The 27,109-nt window shown below is 39.1% G+C and overlaps 3 long non-coding RNA genes across 3 annotated transcripts; all 3 read right to left on the minus strand.

Annotated features, from left to right (window-relative positions):
- Window positions 1–8,885: 8,885 nt before the first annotated feature.
- Window positions 8,886–10,546, minus strand: LOC145120160 (uncharacterized). Its single transcript, XR_013714138.1, has 3 exons — window positions 10,475–10,546; window positions 10,299–10,383; window positions 8,886–8,919 (listed from the first exon to the last, which is right to left on the minus strand). It is a non-coding gene; the product is annotated as an uncharacterized LOC145120160 (long non-coding RNA).
- A 5,750-nt stretch (window positions 10,547–16,296) lies between these two features.
- Window positions 16,297–17,957, minus strand: LOC145120159 (uncharacterized). The gene is made up of 3 exons (XR_013714137.1): window positions 17,886–17,957; window positions 17,710–17,794; window positions 16,297–16,330 (listed from the first exon to the last, which is right to left on the minus strand). It is a non-coding gene; the product is annotated as an uncharacterized LOC145120159 (long non-coding RNA).
- Window positions 17,958–24,099: 6,142 nt separating this feature from the next.
- LOC145120158 (uncharacterized) lies at window positions 24,100–25,760 on the minus strand. Its single transcript, XR_013714136.1, has 3 exons — window positions 25,689–25,760; window positions 25,513–25,597; window positions 24,100–24,133 (listed from the first exon to the last, which is right to left on the minus strand). It is a non-coding gene; the product is annotated as an uncharacterized LOC145120158 (long non-coding RNA).
- Window positions 25,761–27,109: the final 1,349 nt, after the last annotated feature.

The following is a 27,109-nucleotide window of genomic DNA, read 5'->3' on the forward strand; positions in this document are numbered from 1 at the left end:
TTAAACTTAGGATGCTAAGCGATGATTGTGAGTTGTGAGCACTAGCTTATTTTAGGAATTATGCCTAAAATGCTTTTATGTGCTAAATGCTTTATGCCTTATGTGCTGTTAATTGTTCGGATCTATGGTTTGTTGCTGACCGGATCTGGAAACCTTATGTGTTTAGGATTCTAAACGTACGACTACAATATTAGAACTAGCATGTAAATGTTTCGGAGAGATAAGGATGATTTAAACGTCTATCCTAAATAAAGATCAAAATTCACCTTATTTGGTGTATAGATCAAAAGGGCAAGAACCCGCAGTGGAGCTGGGAATGCAAATGGGAATAGGAATCAACCCCCAGTGATTCAGCAAATACCTGTTGTAGCAGATGCTCATGAGCCAATCACGATGGCCGGAGTACAAGCGATGATCCAAATGATGTTGGATCGTCAAATGGAGGAACCCAGACGTTTGCTTCAACAGAATCGAGAAGAAGCTACAATACTGGTCGAACAGCCCGAGCTGAATGATGGGCTGTCAGAAGGAGGGAACTACAGTGGGACTGTTGGTCAAGCCAACCCACCGATAGTTAGACAAAACAACCAGGATGGAGGAAATGACGGACGTGGATCCAAGTACAAGGATTTCATGGCATCCAAACCACCGTGTCTATCTGGAAACCCGACACCGGTGGAAGTCATGAACTGGATCTCCGAGATGGAGACAATGTTTGAGAGTTGCGAGTGTAGCAACAGACAGAAGACCGCTCTCGCGATTCCTCTATTAAAATCTGGAGTACTAAGCTGGTGGAAGCTACTATCTAATTCAATGCCCAAGGGTGAAGCAAGGAAGATGTCTTGGGAGGATTTTCTTGTGCAACTGAAGATGCAATAATGCTCGGAGCAGAATCTTCTGGAAATCAACAATGAGTTCCAGAATCTGAAGAAGGGAAGAATGAGCGTCGCTGAATACACTGCAAGTTTTACAGAGAAAATGAAGCTTGTTCCGTACCTAGTTCCAACCGAACTCTCCAAGGTTAACAAGTTTGCCCACGGATTACCAGCGGACTTTGTTCCGATGGTCAAGCAAGCAACCACTCTGAAAGCCGCCATTTGGGCTGCTAAGAATGTGGAGACCCATATTCGAGAAAAGTGTCTGGAGAGAGAGGAGGTTGGTGAGAAAAGGAAATTTGATGGATCCTTGAGGTCCAGCAAGAAGAGTAAATTCTTGAAGTCTGGTTCGAGAGGAGGAGGAGTCGAAGCAAAATGGTGTGACAAATGAAAGAAGAAGCACCAAGGAAAATGTGACAGAGGGGTCACCTGTTTCAAGTGTGGAAAGCCCTGGCACTATGCCAACGAGTGAACGTTCACTAAGAAGGTCTGTTATGAGTGCAACGAGGAAGGGCACATTTCGAGGGACTGCTCGAAGAAGAAGGAGGCAGAAAGACCCAACATTCCACCAAAGTCGAAGGCAAGAGCCTTCCAGATGACGCTCGAGGCTGCAAAGGAGGCAGCAGATGTCGCTTCAGGTACCTTTCTTGTAAATGGTTTCCTGCCAATATATTGTTTGATTCCAGAGCAAATTACTCCTTTGTATCACATAAGTTTGGTGGGAAACTAGCATTGCCCATAGAAAAACTTGATAATGCCCTGATTGTAGAAGTTGCGAGTGGCAAGTTCGTACCTGTTAGTGATCATATTAAGAACATCGTCATCGACTTAAACGGAAACGAATTCCACGAAGAGCTGTTGCCCATAGAGTTTAACGGTTTCGACATCGTTCTGGGAATGGATTGGCTTAGCGCCAACGATGCCGAGATATTATGCCGAAAGAAGATAGTAAGGGTAAATCCCCCTGGAAAGGAGTCATTTATGGTGTACGGGGACAAACGCAGAGTGAATTCTGGAATCATCTCTCTGATGAAAGCTAGTAAATGTTTGTCCAAAGGATGCACATCATATTTGGCATTCGTAAATGATACAAAGAAGGAGAAAAAGGAGGTGCAGAGTATACCAGTGGTGTGTGATTATCCGGAAGTCTTTCACAAAGATCTTCCCGGATTACCGCTGATAGACAAGTAGAGTTCCGAATAGACTTGTTACCAGGAACGACACCAATAGCAAAAGCACCGTACCGATTAGCACCGACGGAGATGAAGGAGTTTATGACGCAACTTCAGGAGTTGTTAGACAACGGTTTCATTCGACCTAGTTCATCGCCCTGGGGAGCTCCGGTGTTATTCGTGAAAAAGAAGGATGGAACCATGAGAATGTGTATAGACTACCGAGAGCTGAACAAGGCAATGGTGAAGAACAAGTATCCATTGCCAAGGATTGATGACCTATTCGATCAGCTGCAAGGTTCGAGCTATTTCTCAAAGATCGACCTTAGGTCAGGATATCATCAGCTAAAGGTGAGAGAGCAGGATATTGAGAAAACTCCATTCAGAACAAGATATGGACACTACGAGTTCTTGGTTATGTCGTTTGGACTAACCAATGCTCCAACAGCATTCATGGATTTGATGAACAGGGTTTGTAAACCATTCCTCGATAAATCCGTGATAGTGTTCATAGATGACATTCTGATTTACTCAAAAAGCCAGGAGGAGCATGGCAGACACTTGCGAGAAGTATTGGAAGTATTAAAGAAGGAGAAGCTGTATGCAAAGTTCTCCAAATGTGATTTTTGGATCCGAGAAGTCCAATTCTTGGGTCATGTGGTTAACCAAGAAGGGATAATGGTTGACCCAGCAAAGATCGAAGCTGTGATGAAGTGGGAACGACCGAAAAGTCCCACGGAGATTCGAAGCTTTCTGGGATTAGCTAGATATTACCGAAGGTTTATCCAAGGCTTTTCTTCGATAGCTACATTAACAGCTTTGACCCATAAGGGAGCTACTTATACATGGAGTGAGAAGCACGAAGAAGCATTCGAGAAGCTAAAGAAGAAATTATGTGAAGCACCGATTCTTTCTCTACCCGATGGAGTTGAAGACTTCGCGGTCTATAGTGACGCATCTGGAGTCGGGTTGGGATGTGTTCTAACTCAAAGAGAAAAGGTGATAGCATATGCATCTCAACAATTGAAGGAGCATGAAAAGAACTACCCCACTCATGATCTGGAGTTGGAAGCGGTAGTTTTTGCCTTGAAGATATGGAGGCATTACCTCTATGGCACAAAGTGCAAGCTTTTCACTGATCATAAGAGTCTCCAGTATCTCTTTAATCAGAAGGAATTGAATATGAGGCAACGACATTGGCTAGAGTTACTCAAGGACTACGACTGTGAGATACTTTACCACCCCCGATAAAGCGAACGTTGTCATTGATGCTCTCAGTCGAAAAGTCAACCTTGAAAGGAAAAGGCCAAGAGCGTTGAGAATTGAAGTTGTCTCGATATTATGGAAAGTATAAAGAAAGCCCAAGAAGAAGCTTCAGAGAAGAATGACCGAAAGAAAGAACATTTGGGCAAAACATTAGTGTTCGGTACAAACAGTCAAGGACTGAAGGTATTCCAAGATAGAATTTGGGTACCTAATACGGGAGGAATTAGAGATCTTCTGATGGACGAAGCGCACAAAACCATGTACTCGATTCATCCCGGTAGCACTATAATGTATAGGGACCTAAAACCCTACTACTGGTGGCCGATGATGAAGCTCGATGTTGCGAAGCATGTGGCCGAGTGTGTGACATGTGCGAGAGTTAAGGCAGAACATCAGAAACCGTATGGGAATTTAGAACCTTTACCCGTACCTATAGGTAAATGGGAAGACATCACCAGGGATTTTGTGACTAAACTTCCCACGACGAAGAATGGTCACGACATGATTTGGGTTGTCGTGGATCATTTCACTAAGAGTTCACATTTCATAGCAGCCAACGAAAGGTGGTCTATGGATAAGCTCGCTAATGCTTACGTGAAGGAAGTGGTAAGACTTCACGGTGTCCCTCTAACGATTGTATCAGATCGTGATAGTCGTTTCACGTCAAGGTTTTGGAGAAGTCTATAAGAGGAATTGGGTACGAAGTTGTGTTTGAGTACAGCTTACCATCCGCAAACTGATGGTCAGAGCGAAAGAACAATTCAAACACTGGAAGATATGTTGAGGGAATGTACCCTGGAATTCCAAGGTAACTGGGATGAGCACTTACCTCTGGTAGAGTTTTCCTACAATAACAGTTTCCACTCGAGCATCAAGATGGCACCCTATCAAGCTTTGTACGGACAAAAGTGTCATACGCCGTCTTGTTGGCTTGAGGCCAGAGAGAAGCAGTTTATGGGCCCCGAGATAGTCCATGAGACTGCTGAGAAGCTGAAGGTGATCAGAGAAAGGATGTTAGCAGCTCAGGATCGTCAGAAAAGCTATGCTGATAAGAAGAGACGACTGATGACCTTCGAAGTTGGGGATTCGGTTTTGCTTAAAGTCTCATCATGGAAAGGACTTATAAGATTCGGTAAACGAGGAAAGCTAAGTCCAAGGTTTATGGGACCGTTTAAAGTTCTTTAGAAAATTGGGAACCAAGCTTACAAGCTTGAATTACCCGAAGAACTAGATGGTATTCATAACACCTTCCATGTGTGTTATCTAAGGAAGTTCATGGGAGAACTTCCCGACATAATTCCAATCTCAGAGTTAAGGACGGATGAGAATAGGAGGCTAATCGAAGAGCCCGAGACAATTGTTAACCGTAAGACTAAGAAGTTGCGATGCAAGATGGTCGATTTAGTGCTAGTCCGTTGGAAGCATTCGAATGGGCCGAATCTCACTTGGGAAATAGAGAGTGACATGATGAGTCGCTATCTGCATCTATTTGTTGATGCATGATTCCGGGACGGAATCATCCTAAGGGGGAGAGAATTGTAACGCCCGTGTTTCAGGGCTAAGCATTAATAGATGATGTGATAGTCTAGGTCAACTATTGTAACTCTTTTGAAGTAATAAAGATGAATTATTTGAGTATTATGTGAATTATGTGCATTCATGTGCTTATTACTTATTTATAAATGTATAATAAATAAAGGATAAAAATAAGCGTCAAAATTAATGTGTGAGATAAGTATGATATCTTTACATAAAGTTTTAGTGGTCGAAACAAGGATTCCGAGGATATAAAAAACCCCGAAATCTGAGTTATAACGAAGAAGTTATGACCCGTTGAAGTTTCGCGACGGAACCGGCACGACACCGGGAAGCATAAATAGTGAATTTATGATAGAAGACTTTTTGGCCTTAGTAATCTAAACGAAAGTCATAGAATATGTTAAACCGAGAACATCCATAAAAAGAACGTCCAAATCTGACTTCGTATGAGGAAGTTATGAATTTTCTAAGATTCGGCATAGTAGTGCACGACCTGAAACTCGAATTTTAGTTCGAGCGGTTTTTGGCCTACGCAACCTAAATTAGAGTTGAATATCTCATTAATAGGAACTCAACGGTAAAAAGACAGACGAAAACGGAGTCCGTATGAAGGAGTTACGAATTCTTCGCGTTCATTTAACAATCTAATCTCCTCCTACTGTTAAATTTAAGATCGGTCAAGAATTAGCCGACGGAGTCAAAATGAAAGTTGTAGATCTTATTTTTACCTACGCGTGGATATAAAGAACGTCGAAAACAGAGCTTGTATGTGAAAGTTATGAATTTTTGAAAATCGGTTGATTTCCACCCTGTGTGCGATGCCACGTGTCAGCACCAGGATGTGACTTGATGCCCAAGCCAGTTCACGACGTGAATTTAAGGTTCACGACGTGAATTGACCCTAATTCATCCTATAAATAGAGATGAAGGGCTGCCGAGTTATTCACACCTTTCAAGCCATCTCTCTCTCTAGAACCTCTGTCGAGCCTCTAAAACCCCCCTAAAGCCTAGGTAAACCCCCCTAGCACCCGAAGGAAGCCCCGAGGCTCCCGAAGTCCCGAGAAAAAGAGTCTTTCGGTTCAGAAAAGCTGCTCCAAGTGAAGTCCGGTTTTCTATAAAACCCACTGTAATTGAGCTACGCCTACGCTATTTTTAATATAGCTTTTATTTAATTATAGTAACGTTATTAGGAACTTATAATATGTACTTGGGATATTATTATGAGTTATATAAGTGTCGTTATAATATCTTTTTAACCACTCACGGTACGGGGAATCTGGTTTAAAGGGCCGCATAGGGTTGTTGGATTTCAGAAGTGCTATATGCCAAAATGGTCATGTAATCCGGTGTTTTATGTCTGGCCCATGTCTGTACATAGTGGATGAAGAGTATTGTTTAACGCTTATATAATAGTAATAATAGCTAGACTATTAATTAGTCTCGGTGAATATTAGACTAAACCCTAGCGGTATTGATACTAGGTTTTGTCGAAGGAAATTGTTCTAAGAGTAACGAAGCGTTGTCTGAGTTCGGAATCACCACCTTAACAGGTGAGTGCATAGTCACTTTCATGTTACACATAGATATGAAGTATTTAATATAAACTACGTGCTATGTGTGCATATTGTCTGAATACTTGCTGTCTATGCTGATGAAAGATTTTTATACATGTTTCAAATGATTTAAACCGTATATGTATTTTATATCTACAAAAAGGTTGGGGTGAAACATGGGTAGATGTAATAGATGATGTGTGATGAAATGATGAGAAGCCTCGATGTTTTTGTTGTTGATTTTGTCATCTAGCGGAGTATGGATGACGACCACGGACTCTTCTAGACAGTCCAGTGGAACGCTAGCAGGCTCGCAACCTGTAGGTGTTTGTTAACGATGTGTTCACCGGTGTACTCCATCCCCCTCATGGTTGCCTTAAGGATATTTATTGCTGAGGAATCCCCTTAGCAGTAGTGTCCATCCTGATGATGATCCTTAGGCTAGGTCCCTTACGATAGGTTCTTAGGGACGTAAAGTGAGGATAAGGGGAACGGGTAATCGGGTTATTCTTGGTTGATGAAATTAAATAACTTATTTATTGCAGGTTGAAAACCCTATGTGCTCACCAGGCTCCCAAGCCTGACCCACTCAGTTTCATGTATTACAGGTAGTGGCGCTCAAGCATAGATGTGATGTTGTGGATGAGGGATTGCGGATATAGGCATGTACATATGAAATAATGTAGTAATGTTTATATTGTACTTTTTATGCTTTTGATCTGTATCGAACATGACATCCCGAGTCTTTTTAATGAAATACATTTCTACGGAAATGCATTGATAAATCTTTATCATATTTTTATTTTGGGAACAAATTTCGCAATACTTTTATGTAAAATGTTACTCTTATTTTCAAACAAGCATAAATAAAAATCGGTCTTTTTCTGGCCGTGAAAATAGGGATGTCATATATATATATATATATATATATATATATATATATATATATATATTGAAAACCATGTGTGTAATGGACCTTGAAAGTCAACAAGCTAGGACCGAAATCACCCTGGGTGGGTGACACCAAAACCAAAACCATGTTAAGGACCCAAATCCCATGCCAAACCGAAATCTACCTTAAGTGAGTAGTACCAAAACCGAAATCACAATCCTAGAACACACCTAGGCCGAAAATCACCCAAGACCGAAATCACATAGGGCCGAAATCACATGTGATTTCGGTGGGTTTTGGAAGGGATTTTGGTGGGAATAAAGAGAAAATGAGTTTGACTTTATGACTTGATGCTTCACCCTTTTCCCATGCAAAATAATACCCAGCAAATATCCATGCTTTTAACCAGCAGTTAACTAGGCAAACATCCCATCACATTACCTCCTTATCTTAAGGCCGAATTCACCTCCACAAACCCCACCATTTTCCATATCCTCTTTCTGTTAACTCCACTTTTCTCTCAAGACCCAATTCCAAACTTCCAAGGGTTTAATTCTCCAAGACTGTTCTTAGAATTTGGTAAGTATTTCTTCGAAATCTAGTGTATTTGTGCACTATCATGTTAGTTTCATTTTATTTACACCTATTATTATATGTTAAAAACTCTTAGGATAATATCACCTTCAAAGACTTCATCAACCACATTCAAGTGTTTAGGCTTGGAAATCTTCACATCATCTCTTCAAACAACCCCCAAATCCACTGATGCGGGCCCTAGTGTGGAGGATCGGGCCCTTGCGTTCCTAGAGGCCCACGATCGTGTGACTAAAGGGGCTTCACGGAAATGGCCATAACTTTGGCTACGAATCTCCGTTTCGGGCCTACGACCAGTCAAATCGAAGCTTGGAGCAAGGATCACGTCTAGATAAGTTCTCGAAAGGGACTTACCCATTTTTTAGTCCAGAAATCGCTTTCTAAATGGAGTTATGAACAATTTTGTTATTTTTCCTTAATTTTTGGGTTTTGTTTTTGGGTTTGTATTTGGCCCATGGACTTTTAGGGTTTCATTTTAATTTCTGCTTCTTATTTAACTGTTTTTGATGTAATTTGGATGGTCGATCATCAATTTTATGAACTTTCGATTTTCTCCCAAATTCTGTGTGTTAACCCAGATTTTGAAGCCAATCCCACGGTATTCGTAGAATCAACGTGGTTTTGAAGAGATTGTCCTGGCTATTCTTTTAGAATCAACAGGTTCATTCTTGGTTATCTTTGTGTTGTTTTTTTGCGCTGCATCAGTTGGTATCAAAGCCGAATTCCTGGTTCAAAATGCCTCCGAGGAGAAACAGGACGCCCGCTAATGTTCATGAGCAAGAATGTCACACCCTCAAACCAAGGATGGCGGAAACGTCCGGGGGTGGAGGACTTCGTGTATAGTATCATAACAACAATTGTAATAGTAATTCAAGCAAACACAACCAACATATATATAATTGAAAAAGTTACATCATTGTATGAATTACATGTTTACGAATCAATTACAATATGTTGACAAAATATGAAATAGTAGACGCCTTAGCGTCCCATCCTCAAAAGCACTTGATTACCTGTTTAATGATTTCCTGAGAATACAAGTTGTTTGAAAAAGTGTCAACACAAAGGTTGGTGAGTTCATAAGCTTTTGTTTGGTATTATTAAAAGCCTTTTGTTTGTGAAAGTAGTATTTGTGTTAGAAAATCCAATATTTTCCTTAATGTGTAAATGTAGTCTTAAAACCCAAAGACCGAAATGTACAAGTAATTTGTCATATTTATAGTAAAACAATGCAAGTTTAAATCGACATAAACTCGTTAAATTTTAATGAAGTTCCCGTAAATTCCAATGTTTATTAATACTTTATGTGAGTTATTATAACCATGCTATGACCTAGTTGGCCTGAAACGACGTTCTTCAGGCGTCGGAAATGTTATGACATTTGTCACCCCATACCTGCCGGTCTAGCTGTTGCATGCTGCTTAGGTGTGGGTTTGTCAAACCCAATATAGATCTATACACAACTATCACGCTCTCCCTCAAGGAGACTCTGGTTACAATACAGGACTTAATGGTAATTTGAAGTAAATGTCTCACAAAGTCATTAACGAATTTACGTGTAGTGTAATGAAAACTTGGTACCGTATGGTCGTACCTTGCTTAATGAAAATATCCTTTGTATAAATGTACCCTTTTTAAATGTATGTGTTATGTAATGTATCATAAACTATACCTATTATAGTTTATCAACCAAGGGTAGTACGTTGTAATGTATGCAAACTATATTCAAAATAGTTTATTAAATGTTTGAATGTATCAGTTGTACTTTGATTATAATCACTTGTTATTCTTTATATTTTATATGTCCAAATCCATTTGTAAACTGATGTGTGTCTAAATATTAATATAAAATGTCATATATTGCAATAACATATAATCACATAAAGATATACACCTTGCTCAACATGTTACAAGGTGAAATGAAATTAACAGCAACTTTTTGTTGAATACAGTTTCTGTTACTGTTCTTAGAAAATTTATATAAAAATCATCAAAGCTCTAAATCCAAATCCGCAAATTTTGAGAGTTTGGAATATGAGTCTAGTTTGTTCGTAAATTTTATCATGATTTTTAGTGATCTCTAACAGAGGTGAAAATATTCATAATCACAGACTGGTCCGGGTTTGCCTTTGAAATGACAGGCAGTTTTGTAAAAATCACCATAAATTGTATAAAAATCATATGGAGATGTGCAGGTAGCCATTTTAAAGCTAAGAGTTTGAACTACTTGCACCTGAAACAGTTTTGAAAACTAAAATATTTAAGTTGACCAAAACAGTCCGTGATTAAAGTCCATCTTTTCTGATGTAATCTGTTAGAAAAAGTTTAATTGTGTTCTTGATGATTTTACTTGTATTCCCCCCTTAAAACTTAAGAAAAACATGTAAATGTAGGGGTATGAACTCACCTTAGGTGTTATTAGAGGATGGATGTTGGAGAAGAGAAGTGTTCAACCCAAGAACACTTAGAAGATGCCTTGACGAATCGAGAACCTAACATGAAGGTGACGATGTTTGTGTAAGATTCTTATGATTTTGAGTAGAAGGATGTGTAATAATCATAAGAAGAATGAATTATACTTACCAAGAGTGGAAGAAAGCTTGATAATCAGCCTTGGAAGTCTTGGAATTGAGAGAGAATGGTGAGAGAATTTGGAGTGTGATCCTTGGAGGAAAATGAGAGAATGAAAGAAGTATGAAGAGAGGGGATGGGTTTTTATACTTAGACAAGGAGTGGGGCTGGTCATGTAGTGGGTATGAGTTGGTCATGTAGTGGGTAAGAGCTGGTCATGTAGTGGGAAAGAGTTGGCCATGTAGTGGGTGTGAGTGGTGGCATGTGACATAAAGTAAAGTAAAGTCATCTTTCCACCTCAAGCACCTCCCCTACTAATTATTGGTATGAATGGCCCTAAAAAAACGTGGGGATTACTGACATATAGAGTTCTAACTGTAAAAATAAAGTTTTTGGTGAAAATCCCGCGTAAAATGATGAAAAACGGGCCTAAAACAAAGTCGTAGTCGAAAAACCGGAAACATTATGACACGCAAAAATTCATGTCGTCTTCTTTTATGACAGGGGCTTCCTTGATACTCATTGCGTGTCATCAACACGCGCGTCGTAAGGTTACGACAGACAAATGTGTGTCGTCTTCCTTTATGACAGGGACTTCGGTCCTGAAGCTTCAGTTTTGGGTCCTTAAGCCTATTTTACCCGTTTTTACCCCGTTTCAAGTGGTTTTTGACCCAGTTAAGGGTCGGGATGGCCCGAATGATTACAAAAATTTAAAGGAACTTTTGAGAGAGATTTGGGAGAGATTCGGGAGAGATTTGGGAGAGATTTTAATAGAGAGAGGTTGAGTGAAAGAGATTGTGAGAGGTTTCGTTTGTGATCTTTTTGAGTGTCCGGCTTCGCAACGAAAGGTCCATAAACCCCGTTAAGCCATGATTTAGTGTCTTACACAATCCCGATGATTGTGCAATAGTGTTTTATCGCTTTGGTTCGTTGTTTAGCATTGTTAAGGCTAAGGAAAATCAAACACATGAATTTTTCAAATGATGTTTTCTCATTGAAATAGCGAATTGTATAATGTAAACCCTAACATACAAGGGTTAATGGAGTTGACCGGTTTGACTTGTTGACTTTGTTTGACTTTGACTTGACCGAAATTTGACGGTTGTCACATCATCCCCCCGTTAGAGGGAATTTCGTCCCGAAATTTGCATTTTGATTGGGACTTCAAGAGTTTGGAAAAAGATGTGGAAAACTTTGCATAGTACAAGAAATTGATTATGGTGAGGAACAACCCTCCTGATGTCACATGACGACCTTGGAAATTTCTTATTGTAACTTGAACTGAGTCAATTTAAAAGGAGTTTATTGTTTTGGGATGATAGAGTATTCTATGTGTGCTTTTATACTCCCTGTTTTATCCTTGGTATTACCACTATGAATATTTTATAACGTAGTTAGCGAGTTCCATCATTACGAATGTTTCAACAAATTTTGACGAAATTTGCATTATAAGTCCTACTAGTTCTTTTATAGTCGATTGGCGTAAACTAGTCGTATATCATTAAGATTGCAAGGACATTTTGGATGGGTGACCCCGCCTTAAGCCCACAACCAAACAAGGAACAGGGAATGAGGCGGAATCACACATTCTAAGTCCATAGAATCTTAATGATATATGACCATAACGTTTACACTAGCCATCATAGATTCCAGGGGCGTAGTATTATTGGGGCCAGGAGTAGGAATTGTAGTTCAAAATAAAATTGTTATAAGCCTGCTATCTTCAAACTTGGGCTTTGGCCCCTCCCGATTCCTAATCAGAATGGTCCAATACTCTTGCCCGATCCAAGTCGAGAGTTGATTCATGTGGCTTGAGCTTAGGCTTGGGTCTTAGAGAAAGAGGCAATGCGTCAGGCTGGCTTCACAGAGCTGCAAAAACTCTTCTCTCTCGACAGTGGATAGATAATATGCCTTGGCTCTTCAGGCCCACATTGCCTACTGGGCGAACTCAAATGAACATCCACTTTGTTACCCCACTTGGGTTATAGGCAAGTGTTACCAAGCCCGATATCAAGAAATCAAAATCGATTCATCCCTATTTGCCCAATTCGCTGCCTATCTCGCCTGCTGTTCGTTTCTCGCTGTCTCGCTAAGTCAGTCGCCTGGTCTCACTCTCGCCAATCGCCATCGCCTAATGCCCAAATCCCTATTCACACTTCACAGAAATCAGGTATGTAATCCCGAGACCCATATCCTGTTCAGCTGTTCTTTCTTTTCTGATTGTAAGATTGTTGATTGTTGGTGTTGGCGTATTGCACTGCTGCTGCTGTTTTCAGTCAATCCGTTGCCTATTTATGCGTTACTACTGTCTTACTGAGTTTCTTTTTAATTTGGCTGTCATTTCTGATTTGGCGATTTTCCAATTTGATTTACAAGTTATGAACTTATAGATTTGGTTATTGTTAAATGAGTTATTGGTTATTGTTCAAATTTTGATTTTGATTTTTTTTTTGTTAATTTCAGTTTATAATATTTTCGCCCCCCCCCCCTCTCCCAAGTTAATTGTTCAAGCTCCGCTACTGATAGATTCACTGGTAAAAACCCTGAGTTTTTACATAGATGATAAGACTTATTTGGGTTTTGCCGTGTTCCCAAGATTCATGGTTTATAGACTTGAATAGATGCTAGTTTTAGTAATAAAAAGAAATTTAGAATTTAAATGTCGATGTTAGATGCTTGTACTGATATTTAAGGGGTTAAAAAAAATAAAGTTTTATTAGTTACCTATAGCGACACTCAAGTCATAATTTGCATGTGTGAAGACTTGGAGTACTTTCTAATGAAAAGTGTGCTACTGGGGAAATTCGAAACTGGTACGTAGCTTCAAAGTCAAGAATATGCAGTAGGCATGTGATGCATTAAATGCATGAGGCACAAAAGTCCTAATTTGCAGCAACATATACGTATATGTGTGTGAATTAAAGAAGAAGGTTACGGCTCAAAGACCATTCATTTCCTCTTTATTTTTTATTTATTACTCCTCCCACTTACCTTATATAAATCATCACAGAAGAAGGTTACGGCTCAAAGACCATTCATTTCCTCTTTATTTGTTATTCGTTACTTCTCCCACTTCCCTTATATAAATCAGCACATTCTTACCGCGACTCTTTAACTTCTCCCTCACAAATGGATCCGCCTACAGATCATCAAAACCCCATAGATGACCTCGATCGGTTTCAGTACTTTGATCATCAGGATCTGTTCAGGTATATATAAATGTCACTCATTACACCATCTTTCGCACAGAAAAGTGATTTTGTTTATATTGATCAAAACATGGTTTGATTTTTGCAGTGGTGACCTGCTCAACCATCAGGATTTCGAGTTGTCGGAAAAATCGCATGAAGTGCTCGATCAGAATGTTTCCACAGTACTTAACAAAGATCAAAACATCATTTCTAGAAATGAGTTTCATGATCTTGATCCCCTTGAAGACATAAGCTTATGGGATTGTTGGGAGGATGGTAATTTACCATTGGTTAGTTTCAGTGAAGACTGTAAATCCGGTGGTGAGGCTACAGGTAGTTCTAGTGCTGCCACCACTGATCACGGTGGCCGGAAGGTGGCAAATAGATTGAGACCATTGGAGTTTGAAGAGATAGCGAAGTACTTTGAGATGCCGATAATCATGGCAGCAAAGGAACTAGGGATAGGGTTAACATTGTTGAAGAAAAGATGCAGAGAGCTAAACATAAACAGATGGCCTCATAGAAAACTTAAGAGCCTTCAATCCCTCATTCAAAATGCCAAGGTAAACTACGATAATAACCTTCTATACATTACTCATGCATGTATGCATGCACTTGGTAACCAAAGTAGTTTTGGTATTTTCTAAAATTTTAATTATTAGTTTCTTTATAACATAAACATAGGCCCTAGGCATATGCCACATCGAATCAATTGTTTTACTACGATTTCTGATTTATATTTACATAAACTTCACTCATTGTAAATTTTATGAACTCACACGAAAAATATATTGCATCTACCTAAAAAAACTAGGAGTTGGGATTAAAGGAGGAGGTAGAGACGTTAGCAGGGCACAAGAAGATGATGGAGAAATTGCCAGGTATGGAATTGACAGAAAGAACAAAGAAGCTTAGGCAAGCTTGCTTCAAAGCTATTTATAAGAAGAGAGGACTTAACAATCCTTAGTCCTTACCTTTTCTTTTAGCCATTTTGTTATCATTAGTGGATTTTAATCTACATTGTATGTGTTTTTCTCTTGATAGTTTGATACTCTTTTTTTTTTTAGTTTCATTTTATGTATTTGTCTATTGATTTTTAATGCAGAAAATTTTGTATAATTTGGGTATTATAGTTTGTATTATGTATTTAGCCATATTTTAGATTGCCGACACGACTACGCCGACGACTCTATACCAGAGGTCTATATAAATAGACTTATGAATTTAGTAGGAATAACTTGATTATAATCTTGTGATTTGTTCCATGTCTGATCCACTCCTAAGATTCTCTTGACATGCCCCCAGTTATGTGTAATTAAAATTTTATTAGACTGTTGATCCTAATGAGTCTACCCTAAGTCCACAACCAAACAAGGAACAGGTCCTAAGGCGGACTCACCATTTCTAGGTCAATCATTCCTTAATTACACATAACTTCGAGGTACACCTAAAGAATCTTAGAGTTACCAGTTGTAAATTGTTTGTAATACCAAGTAGTGAGATTCAATGAAATAAAATGCATGCCTATTTCATTGATAAACCTTTTAGTAAATATCCTTACCATTTATATACACATGTATATTTTCGCACTTTAGTGAACTATTCTTGGTGTTTCTGTTAACGTCTTGGAGATGGAGTTATGGTAGTGGGTAGAAGTAGGTTTTGTACGGGCGTTAAAATTTACACATCATGTTGCTCCTGCGAGAATAGGGGTAGAAGAGATAATTAATAGACGCCTAATCCTATAATTACTTATAGGGGTGATCCTTATTAGTTACGTCTATAATCACGTAGTGCATATCAGTTATACATAATTTGAGATAGAATAGACTTTCGAATAAATGACTCTACTCTAAGTCCACAACCAAACAAGGAACAGGAAGTAGAGCAATAGTCATAGATTCTGAGTCTATAATATCTTTAATTATGTATAACCTTGGCGTATGCACTCAGTTATCATAGGCCTACTAATAGAGGTCTTTAGTTTTCACATAAGTTGGTTATAGTATCACCAAATACTCCTATAGTATTTTTAGCTGTTTAGATTCGATTCATAAAGTATTCTCTGTAGGGTGTAGTTAGGTTGATAGATTTGTTGCCCATTATGACTATCCCCCAGTATATGCAAGTCACTCCTCGGACAGATATAGTTGATCAGGCTATATCCTTCCCAGACTTGATTTACATATACCAAGGCATACCCATAATGTACAACTCCTCTTCTTTTATTTTATGTTCTTCTAGTTATGACACTATATGAGCATGTATGCATGTATTTATACTTTTAATAAAAAATCATTTATTTTCTAAAAGTATATTTATTTGAAAAATGCACAAATCAGAGACTATTAGTCCCAATTGTGTTTATAGTTTGTATATCTTATGTGGTTTGATATACTTAATTCACTATAAACTGTGCCCTGATACCAATCTGTCACACCCCCAAACCAAGGATGGCGGAAACGTCCGGGGGTGGAGGACTTCATGTATAGTATCATAACAACAATTGTAATAGTAATTCAAGCAAACACAACCAACATATATATAATTGAAAAAGTTACATCATTGTATGAATTACATGTTTACGAATCAATTACAATATGTTGACAAAATATGAAATAGTAGACGCCTTAGCGTCCCATCCTCAAAAGCACTTGATTACCTGTTTAATGATTTCCTGAGAATACAAGTTGTTTGAAAAAGTGTCAACACAAAGGTTGGTGAGTTCATAAGCTTTTGTTTGGTATTATTAAAAGCCTTTTGTTTGTGAAAGTAGTATTTGTGTTAGAAAATCCAATATTTTCCTTAATGTGTAAATGTAGTCTTAAAACCCAAAGACCGAAATGTACAAGTAATTTGTCATATTTATAGTAAAACAATGCAAGTTTAAATCGACATAAACTCGTTAAATTTTAATGAAGTTCCCGTAAATTCCAATGTTTATTAATACTTTATGTGAGTTATTATAACCATGCTATGACCTAGTTGGCCTGAAACGACGTTCTTCAGGCGTCGGAAATGTTATGATATTTGTCACCCCAGACCTGCCGGTCTAGCTGTTGCATGCAGCTTAGGTGTGGGTTTGTCAAACCCAATATAGATCTATACACAACTATCACGCTCTCCCTCAAGGAGACTCTGGTTACAATACAGGACTTAATGGTAATTTGAAGTAAATGTCTCACAAAGTCATTAACAAATTTACGTGTAGTGTAATGAAAACTTGGTACCGTATGGCCGTACCTTGCTTAATGAAAATATCCTTTGTATAAATGTACCCTTTTTAAATGTATGTGTTATGTAATGTATCATAAACTATACCTATTATAGTTTATCAACCAAGGGTAGTACGTTGTAATGTATGCAAACTATATTCAAAATAGTTTATTAAATGTTTGAATGTATCAGTTGTACTTTGATTATAATCACTTGTTATTCTTTATATTTTATATGTCCAAATCCATTTGTAAACTGATGTGTGTCTAAATATTAAGATAAAATGTCATATATTGCAATAACATATAATCACATAAAGATATACACCTTGCTCAACATGTTACAAGGTGAAATGAAATTAACAGCAACTTTTCGTTGAATACAGTTTCTGTTACTGTTCTTAGAAAATTTATATAAAAATCATCAAAGCTCTAAATCCAAATCCGCAAATTTTGAGAGTTTGGAATATGAGTCTAGTTTGTTCGTAAATTTTATCATGAGTTTTAGTGATCTCTAACAGAGGTGAAAATATTCATAATCACAGACTGGTCCGGGTTTGCCTTTGAAATGACAGGCAGTTTTGTAAAAATCACCATAAATTGTAGAAACATCATATGGAGATGTGCAGGTAGCCATTTTAAAGCTAAGAGTTTGAACTACTTGCACCTGGAACAGTTTTGAAAACTAAAATATTTAAGTTGACCAAAACAGTCCGTGATTAAAGTCCATCTTTTCTGATGTAATCTGTTAGAAAAAGTTTAATTGTGTTCTTGATGATTTTACTTGTATTCCCCCCTTAAAACTTAAGAAAAACATGTAAATGTAGGGGTATGAACTCACCTTAGGTGTTATTAGAGGATGGATGTTGGAGAAGAGAAGTGTTCAACCCAAGAACACTTAGAAGATGCCTTGACGAATCGAGAACCTAACATGAAGGTGACGATGTTTGTGTAAGATTCTTATGATTTTGAGTAGAAGGATGTGTAATAATCATAAGAAGAATGAATTATACTTACCAAGAGTGGAAGAAAGCTTGATAATCAGCCTTGGAAGTCTTGGAATTGAGAGAGAATGGTGAGAGAATTTGGAGTGTGATCCTTGGAGGAAAATGAGAGAATGAAAGAAGTATGAAGAGAGGGGATGGGTTTTTATACTTAGACAAGGAGTGGGGCTGGTCATGTAGTGGGTATGAGTTGGTCATGTAGTGGGTAAGAGCTGGTCATGTAGTGGGAAAGAGTTGGCCATGTAGTGGGTGTGAGTGGTGGCATGTGACATAAAGTAAAGTAAAGTCATCTTTCCACCTCAAGCACCTCCCCTACTAATTATTGGTATGAATGGCCCTAAAAAACATGGGGATTACTGACATATAGAGTTCTAACTGTAAAAATAAAGTTTTTGGTGAAAATCCCGCGTTAAAATGATGAAAAACGGGCCTAAAACAAAGTCGTAGTCGAAAAACCGGAAACATTATGACACGCAAAAATGCATGTCGTCTTCTTTTATGACAGGGGCTTCCTTGATACTCATTGCGTGTCATCAACACGCGCGTCGTAAGGTTACGACAGACAAATGTGTGTCGTCTTCCTTTATGACAGGGACTTCGGTCCTGAAGCTTCAGTTTTGGGTCCTTAAGCCTATTTTACCCGTTTTTACCCCGTTTCAAGTGGTTTTTGACCCAGTTAAGGGTCGGGATGGCCCGAATGATTACAAAAATTTAAAGGAACTTTTGAGAGAGATTTGGGAGAGATTCGGGAGAGATTTGGGAGAGATTTTAATAGAGAGAGGTTGAGTGAAAGAGATTGTGAGAGGTTTCGTTTGTGATCTTTTTGAGTGTCCGGCTTCGCAACGAAAGGTCCATAAACCCCGTTAAGCCATGATTTAGTGTCTTACACAATCCCGATGATTGTGCAATAGTGTTTTATCGCTTTGGTTCGTTGTTTAGCACTGTTAAGGCTAAGGAAAATCAAACACATGAATTTTTCAAATGATGTTTTCTCATTGAAATAGCGAATTGTATAATGTAAACCCTAACATACAAGGGTTAATGGAGTTGACCGGTTTGACTTGTTGACTTTGTTTGACTTTGACTTGACCGAAATTTGACGGTTGTCACAAAGAACTAGAAGAACGTATTATGGTACGAATGGAGGAGAGGATGGATCAAATGGTTGACCAACTGACTGATAGGATGGTCGAACTGATGAATCGAGGAGGGCAAAGGTCTCGAACACATTCTCAATTGGAAGATGGTGAATTTGGGAACCCGTTCGGCGGCAGTGACGGTTCATATTTTGAAGACGATCTAGAAAGGCGGCCAAGGCGTGATCATAGAGGTGACAATAGGCGTTGGGAGGCCGGAATGAGAATTGATATCCCAGAATTCGATGGGGTCAGTTTGAATCCGGAGGGGTTCATCGACTGGTTGGCTACTGTTGAGGAAGTTTTTGAGTTCAAAGAAGTCCCTGAAAACAAAAGAGTGTCATTGATTGCTACCAGGCTACGTGGTAGGGCATCTGCATGGTGGCAACTACTGAAACTGACACGAGACAGGCTCGGAAAGTCAAAGGTCGTGACTTGGAGGAAGATGAAGAAGTGTTTACGATCCAACTTCCTACCCCATAACTTTCAAAGGTTGATGTACCAACGGTTGCAAAATCTGAAGCAGGGTGCCAAATCAGTTGACGATTACACAACTGAGTTCTACCAATTGATTGCCCGAAAAGATATCCAGGAGACAGAGGAACAACTCGTTGCTCGATATATTGGGGGTCTACGGGTCCAAATCATGGACTCTGTAAATATGTTTGACCCGGTATCTATTTCTGAAGCGCACCAACGGGCGTTGGCTTTTGAGAAACAAATTCGTCGGGTGGGCGGTTCGTCTTCAACTGCTAATATTGGAGGAAGTTCCGGGACGGGTGGTATGGTACCCCGTGTTGTGCCTAATCAACAAAGACCGACATCTAACAGTGTTGGACCAAATCCTAGGACAACTGTTAGTAGCAGCTTGAAGTGTTTTAGTTGTGGGGAGACAGGTCACCGACAATCAGAGTGCAAGAAGGTCGGAAAACGTCATTTGTTTGCTGAGCAAGATGATTGGCAAAATGATGATGCCGGTGAAAATTACGAAGATCCCCCTGTGTATGACGAAGAGCATCAATGCGAAGAGGAAGTTGTAACTGGAGATGTGGGGGTAAATTTGGTGGTAAGGCGGTCTTGTTTTACACCAAAAGTTATTGGTGATGATTGGCTCAAACACAACATCTTTCAGTCGACATGTACTATTTTGGGAAAGGTTTGTACTTTTGTTATTGATTCAGGAAGTTGTGATAACCTTATATCTGAAGAAGCAGTTCCAAAGTTGGCTTTGAAAACAGAAAATCGCCCTAAGCCTTACAAGCTACAGTGGCTTAAGAAGGGTGGCGAGGTCACTGTATCTAAATGATCCCTTGTTCAATTTTCTGTTGGTACCACGTATAAAGATGATGTGTGGTGTGATGTGGTTGCTATGGATGCTTGTCATTTGTTGTTGGGCAGACCTTGGGAGTATGATCGTAACATAGATCATAACGGGCGGACTAATACTTACAGTTTCTTGTTTGGTGGTGTGAAGATAACATTGGTTCCCAGTAAGCCAAAGAAGCCAGTTCCGAGACCTTCGGGTACTCTACTAACCCTTAATCAGTTTGAAGACGAGTTGGAGGCGGAAGGTGAAATTTTTGTATTGCTCGGGAAGGAAGTCGCTAAGGAGGTTGAAATTCCTGAGGTTATGGTTCCTCTGCTCAAGGAATTCGCTTATGTTTTCCCTAATAAATTACCTGATGGTTTGCCACCTTTACGTGACATCCAGCATCATATTGATTTACAACCAGGAGCTCAGTTGCCTAATAGGCCACATTACAGAATGAGTCCCGGAGAGCATGAGGAGTTGCGACGACAGGTGGAGGACTTGATTTCAAAAGGTCATGTTCGGGAGAGCATGAGCCCGTGTGCTGTTCCTGCTTTGTTGACTCTTAAAAAGGATGGTACTTGGCGTATGTGTGTTGATAGTCGCGCCATCAATAAGATCACGGTGAGGTACAGATTTCCAATTCCTCGACTTGATGACCTACTTGACCAGATTAGCAGTGCCTCTATCTTTACGAAACTGGACTTGAAGAGCGGGTACTATCAGATACGACTTAGGCCTGGGGATGAGTGGAAGACTGCCTTCAAGACTCGTGAAGGATTGTATGAGTGGTTGGTGATGCCTTTCGGTTTATCAAACGCTCCTAGTACATTTATGCGTGTGATGAACCAGTTGTTCAGGCCCTTTATTGGTAAATTTGTAGTCGTTTATTTTGATGACATACTTATTTACAGTGCTACTTTTGGTGAGCATGTCAACCATGTGAGGCAGGTTTTGACCGTACTTCGACGGGATAGTTTGTATGCAACTATGAAGAAATGTGTGTTTATGGTTCCTAAAGTCTTGTTCTTGGGGTACGTTGTTTCTGGGGAAGGAATACAGGTGGACGAGTCTAAAGTAGCAGCTGTCAGACAATGGCCAAGTCCAACTACCATCACTGAAGTTCGAAGCTTTCATGGCCTTGCTTCATTCTATAGGAGGTTTATTCCAAACTTTAGTTCTATTATGGCACCGATGACTGATTGTATGAAAGGGAAGGCCTTTACTTGGACCGAAGCAGCAGAATCAGCTTTCCAATTAGTAAAAGAGAAGCTTACTACATCACCGATCCTTGTATTGCTAGACTTTTCTCAAGTGTTTGAATTACACACGGATGCTTCCAAGGTTGGGATTGGAGCAGTTCTAAGTCAAGGAGGACGACCGGTTGCCTATTTTAGTGAGAAGTTGACGGGGCCAAAGCTGCATTATAGCACTTATGATGTTGAGTTCTATGCAGTGGTCCAAGCTGTAAAGCATTGGCGCCATTATTTATTTCATAAGGAATTTGTTTTGTTCACAGATCATGATTCATTAAGACATATTCGCAGTCAAGATAAGGTGTCACACAAACATGGGAGGTGGATGTCGTTCTTGGAAAAATTCACTTTCGTGGTGAAACACAAGTCTAGGATGTCAAATCGGGTGGCTGATGCATTGAGTCGGAGGAGTAATTTGCTAGTTTCCATGAGGGTTGGTGTGCCGGGGATGGATGTCCTCATGGAGCAGCTAACGGTTGATCCTTATTTTTCTGTTGTTCTGCAGGGTATACAATCTGGACAGATGTCTGATTTTCTACTGCATGAAGATTTTCTTTTCAAAGGCAATCAATTGTGCATCCCTGATTCTAGTCTCCGCCTTCAAATCATTAGGGAGCTGCATGGTGAAGGGCATGTCGGCCGAGATCGCATTTTACAGTTGGTACAATCATCTTATTTTTGGCCTACAATGCGCAAGGAGGTGGATAGATATGTTAAACGGTGTCGAATCTGTCAGGTGTCAAAGGGCACATCTACAAATGCAGGACTCTATATGCCTTTGCCTGTTCCATCACAACCTTGGGTAGACATCAGCATGGATTTTGTGTTGGGTTTACCACGTACTCAACAGGGAAATGATTCAATATTTGTGGTTGTTGATCGTTTTTCTAAGATGGTGCACTTTATTCCTTGCAAAAAGACGACGGATGCAGTTAATGTGGCCCAGTTATTCTTTCGAGACGTCTACCGTTTGCATGGATTGCTGTCTTCTATTGTTTCAGATCGAGACACTAGGTTTTTGAGTCATTTTTGGCGCAGCCTATGGAAAATGGTGAACACTCAGCTCAATTTTAGTAGTGCATATTATCCTCAAACGGATGGCCAAACAGAGGTTGTCAATCGATCCCTTGGTAATATTTTGCGGTGTTTAGTGGGTGATCATGTGAAGACCTGGGATCAGAAGCTTTGTCAAGCTGAGTTTGCTCATAATCATGCTATCAACCGAAGTACTGGATATAGTCCATTCCAGGTGGTCTATTCTGTTCAGCCACGGGGACCACTTGATTTGATGTCACTGCCTGTTTCTAGGGTTGTTCCAAAGAAAGTGCAGGATTTTGTTGGAGGACTGCATGATGTTCATAAGGCTGTTCATGACAACTTGGTCCGAGCTAACTCCAAGTACAAGCAAGATGCAGATAAAAAACGCAGACAAGTTGATTTTGAAGTAGGTGACTTTGTTTGGGCTGTTTTGACTAAAGATCGTTTTTCGGTTGGTGAGTACAACAAGCTGTCAGCTAAGAAGATTGGACCAGTGGAGATTGTGGAGAAGATTAATTCCAATGCTTACCGTCTACAATTGCCAAGCCACATTCGTTGTTCCGATGTTTTCAATGTAAAGCATTTGCTTCCTTATTATGGGGATTCTTCTGATGATGACCATGGTGAACATTCGGGGTCGAATTTTGTCTACCCAGGAGGGGATGATGCGGGCCCTAGTGTGGAGGATCGGGCCCTTGCGTTCCTAGAGGCCCACGATCGTGTGACTAAAGGGGCTTCACGGAAATGGCCATAACTTTGGCTACGAATCTCCGTTTCGGGCCTACGACCAGTCAAATCGAAGCTTGGAGCAAGGAGCACGTCTAGATAAGTTCTCGAAAGGGACTTACCTATTTTTGAGTCCAGAAATCGCTTTCTAAATGGAGTTATGAACAATTTTGTTATTTTTCCTTAATTTTTGGGTTTTGTTTTTGGGTTTGTATTTGGCCCATGGACTTTTAGGGTTTCATTTTAATTTCTGCTTCTTATTTAACTGTTTTTGATATAATTTGGATGGTCGATCATCAATTTTATGAACTTTCGATTTTCTCCCAAATTCTGTGTGTTAACCCAGATTTTGAAGCCAATCCCACGGTATTCGTAGAATCAACGTGGTTTTGAAGAGATTGTCCTGGCTATTCTTTTAGAATCAACAGGTTCATTCTTGGTTATCTTTGTGTTGTTTTTTTGCGCTGCATCAGTTGGTATCAAAGCCGAATTCCTGGTTCAAAATGCCTCCGAGGAGAAACAGGACGCCCGCTAATGTTCATGAGCAAGAATGTCACACCCCCAAACCAAGGATGGCGGAAACGTCCGGGGGTGGAGGACTTCGTGTATAGTATCATAACAACAATTGTAATAGTAATTCAAGCAAACACAACCAACATATATATAATTGAAAAAGTTACATCATTGTATGAATTACATGTTTACGAATCAATTACAATATGTTGACAAAATATGAAATAGTAGACGCCTTAGCGTCCCATCCTCAAAAGCACTTGATTACCTGTTTAATGATTTCCTGAGAATACAAGTTGTTTGAAAAAGTGTCAACACAAAGGTTGGTGAGTTCATAAGCTTTTGTTTGGTATTATTAAAAGCCTTTTGTTTGTGAAAGTAGTATTTGTGTTAGAAAATCCAATATTTTCCTTAATGTGTAAATGTAGTCTTAAAACCCAAAGACCGAAATGTACAAGTAATTTGTCATATTTATAGTAAAACAATGCAAGTTTAAATCGACATAAACTCGCTAAATTTTAATGAAGTTCCCGTAAATTCCAATGTTTATTAATACTTTATGTGAGTTATTATAACCATGCTATGACCTAGTTGGCCTGAAACGACGTTCTTCAGGCGTCGGAAATGTAATGACATTTGTCACCCCATACCTGCCGGTCTAGCTGTTGCATGCTGCTTAGGTGTGGGTTTGTCAAACCCAATATAGATCTATACACAACTATCACGCTCTCCCTCAAGGAGACTCTTGTTACAATACAGGACTTAATGGTAATTTGAAGTAAATGTCTCACAAAGTCATTAACGAATTTACGTGTAGTGTAATGAAAACTTGGTACCGTATGGTCGTACCTTGCTTAATGAAAATATCCTTTGTATAAATGTACCCTTTTTAAATGTATGTGTTATGTAATGTATCATAAACTATACCTATTATAGTTTATCAACCAAGGGTAGTACGTTGTAATGTATGCAAACTATATTCAAAATAGTTTATTAAATGTTTGAATGTATCGGTTGTACTTTGATTATAATCACTTGTTATTCTTTATATTTTATATGTCCAAGTCCATTTGTAAACTGATGTGTGTCTAAATATTAATATAAAATGTCATATATTGCAATAACATATAATCACATAAAGATATACACCTTGCTCAACATGTTACAAGGTGAAATGAAATTAACAGCAACTTTTCGTTGAATACAGTTTCTGTTACTGTTCTTAGAAAATTTATATAAAAATCATCAAAGCTCTAAATCCAAATCCGCAAATTTTGAGAGTTTGGAATATGAGTCTAGTTTGTTCGTAAATTTTATCATGAGTTTTAGTGATCTCTAACAGAGGTGAAAATATTCATAATCACAGACTGGTCCGGGTTTGCCTTTGAAATGACAGGCAGTTTTGTAAAAATCACCATAAATTGTATAAAAATCATATGCAGATGTGCAGGTAGCCATTTTAAAGCTAAGAGTTTGAACTACTTGCACCTGGAACAGTTTTGAAAACTAAAATATTTAAGTTGACCAAAACAGTCCGTGATTAAAGTCCATCTTTTTTGATGTAATCTGTTAGAAAAAGTTTAATTGTGTTCTTGATGATTTTACTTGTATTCCCCCCTTAAAACTTAAGAAAAACATGTAAATGTAGGGGTATGAACTCACCTTAGGTGTTATTAGAGGATGGATGTTGGAGAAGAGAAGTGTTCAACCCAAGAACACTTAGAAGATGCCTTGACGAATCGAGAACCTAACATGAAGGTGACGATGTTTGTGTAAGATTCTTATGATTTTGAGTAGAAAGATGTGTAATAATCATAAGAAGAATGAATTATACTTACCAAGAGTGGAAGAAAGCTTGATAATCAGCCTTGGAAGTCTTGGAATTGAGAGAGAATGGTGAGAGAATTTGGAGTGTGATCCTTGGAGGAAAATGAGAGAATGAAAGAAGTATGAAGAGAGGGGATGGGTTTTTATACTTAGACAAGGAGTGGGGCTGGTCATGTAGTGGGTATGAGTTGGTCATGTAGTGGGTAAGAGCTGGTCATGTAGTGGGAAAGAGTTGACCATGTAGTGGGTGTGAGTGGTGGCATGTGACATAAAGTAAAGTAAAGTCATCTTTCCACCTCAAGCACCTCCCCTACTAATTATTGGTATGAATGGCCCTAAAAAAACGTGGGGATTACTGACATATAGAGTTCTAACTGTAAAAATAAAGTTTTTGGTGAAAATCCCGCGTAAAATGATGAAAAACGGGCCTAAAACAAAGTCGTAGTCGAAAAACCGGAAACATTATGACACGCAAAAATTCATGTCGTCTTCTTTTATGACAGGGGCTTCCTTGATACTCATTGCGTGTCATCAACACGCGCGTCGTAAGGTTACGACAGACAAATGTGTGTCGTCTTCCTTTATGACAGGGACTTCGGTCCTGAAGCTTCAGTTTTGGGTCCTTAAGCCTATTTTACCCGTTTTTACCCCGTTTCAAGTGGTTTTTGACCCAGTTAAGGGTCGGGATGGCCCGAATGATTACAAAAATTTAAAGGAACTTTTGAGAGAGATTTGGGAGAGATTCGGGAGAGATTTGGGAGAGATTTTAATAGAGAGAGGTTGAGTGAAAGAGATTGTGAGAGGTTTCGTTTGTGATCTTTTTGAGTGTCCGGCTTCGCAACGAAAGGTCCATAAACCCCGTTAAGCCATGATTTAGTGTCTTACACAATCCCGATGATTGTGCAATAGTGTTTTATCGCTTTGGTTCGTTGTTTAGCATTGTTAAGGCTAAGGAAAATCAAACACATGAATTTTTCAAATGATGTTTTCTCATTGAAATAGCGAATTGTATAATGTAAACCCTAACATACAAGGGTTAATGGAGTTGACCGGTTTGACTTGTTGACTTTGTTTGACTTTGACTTGACCGAAATTTGACGGTTGTCACATCATCCCCCCGTTAGAGGGAATTTCGTCCCGAAATTTGCATTTTGATTGGGACTTCAAGAGTTTGGAAAAAGATGTGGAAAACTTTGCATAGTACAAGAAATTGATTATGGTGAGGAACAACCCTCCTGATGTCACATGACGACCTTGGAAATTTCTTATTGTAACTTGAACTGAGTCAATTTAAAAGGATTTTATTGTTTTGGGATGATAGAGTATTCTATGTGTGCTTTTATACTCCCTGTTTTATCCTTGGTATTACCACTATGAATATTTTATAACGTAGTTAGCGAGTTCCATCATTACGAATGTTTCAACAAATTTT

This window comes from Lactuca virosa, chromosome 6 (assembly GCF_052849685.1).
Source record: "Lactuca virosa cultivar CGN04683 chromosome 6, Lactuca_virosa_CGN04683_v6, whole genome shotgun sequence".
Taxonomy (NCBI): Eukaryota; Viridiplantae; Streptophyta; class Magnoliopsida; order Asterales; family Asteraceae; genus Lactuca; species Lactuca virosa.